This window comes from Zea mays, chromosome 3 (genome assembly GCF_902167145.1).
Source record: "Zea mays cultivar B73 chromosome 3, Zm-B73-REFERENCE-NAM-5.0, whole genome shotgun sequence".
Classification (NCBI taxonomy): Eukaryota; Viridiplantae; Streptophyta; class Magnoliopsida; order Poales; family Poaceae; genus Zea; species Zea mays.
The window spans coordinates 6,521,342-6,522,457 of record NC_050098.1 but is presented as its reverse complement, the minus strand read 5'-3'; the positions used below and the strand labels follow the sequence as shown (position 1 = coordinate 6,522,457).

The window sequence follows — 1,116 nt, the reverse complement described above, 5'->3', positions numbered from 1 at the left end:
TTCTTCTGTGTTTCCTGATCCGTGCTTAATGTTTTCGTTTCCTTTTCTGTGCGGATGTGCGAATTGGTTGTCGATTTTAGGAAATTTCTGGATCGTTCCCAAGGTTGGAGAAACCGTCGCCTTTGAGAGAACCGGTTGGCAGCTCATTGCTCTCGTGCCATCTCGGTTCCGTTGCGGGCGTAGAGAGAGCCGGCATCGGCTCTGGATCTCTGTCTGCTCCGTCCCATCCTTCGCACACCATGTACCCTAGCGAGATGGCAGACGGGTTTCCCGAACAGATCTTTATCGTTTTCGGATTTCAGATTCGTCTCTTCCGAGTGAGAACTGGGCAGGGCCACGCAGTTTTCTTTCGTGTTCACGGTGGTCATCGGCAATCCCAGACGAGTTTTCGCTCGGATCTGTGAGTCTCTTTTGGAAGCCCCCGTCGATCCGCCTCTCTTGGATCGGCTTTTAGTTTGATCTGCTGATTCGCGTCCATGGCCTCCATAATCCCGGATTTACTTGCTTAGCTGTTCTTCCGATTCATGGGAGGCCGAGATCGATGTTCCCTGGGAGTTTCGCTGATAGCGCCTTCTTCCCCGTGGAGGTGCTTCATTAGTAACTCACCACACATTACAACTGTTTCTTGCTGTTATCCCACGTATTGCCCTGAATTTACATCCTATTTAATCTTTTTTTGGGAAACCGTATCGCTTAAGCATTCATGTAATATGATTCTCAAGGACATATCCCTTTTTCAAATTAGTCATATTTTTAATCCAGATCAAATAAAAAACACAAAAGAACATAATTCAGCATCCAATGATAAAATATTTCTGGGACTGTAACATGTTGCCTTCAAATGGTACCAACTTTAAACCGACTTGACTTAGGGGTGTTTGGTTTGCCCCTGCTAAAATTTAGCCCCTATCACATCGAATGTTTGAACCTCCGTTCGGGGTATTAAATGTAGTTGGATTATAAAACTAATTTCTCAGCCGAAGATTAAAAAGTGAGACGAATCTAGTACAGTTGGTTGGGTCTATATTTCATACTCATATTTGAAAGTCAAACGCTTGATGTGATCCGGGCTAAACTTTAGTCCACAGAACCAAACACCCCCTTACTCTCTCATCC

General features: G+C 45.0%; 1 non-coding gene across 1 annotated transcript; it reads left to right on the top strand.

Annotated features, from left to right (window-relative positions):
* The first annotated feature begins 488 nt into the window (after positions 1-488).
* On the top strand, positions 489-615 carry LOC111591234 (small nucleolar RNA snoR83). Its single transcript, XR_004857470.1, has one exon. It is a non-coding gene; the product is annotated as a small nucleolar RNA snoR83 (small nucleolar RNA).
* Positions 616-1,116: the final 501 nt, after the last annotated feature.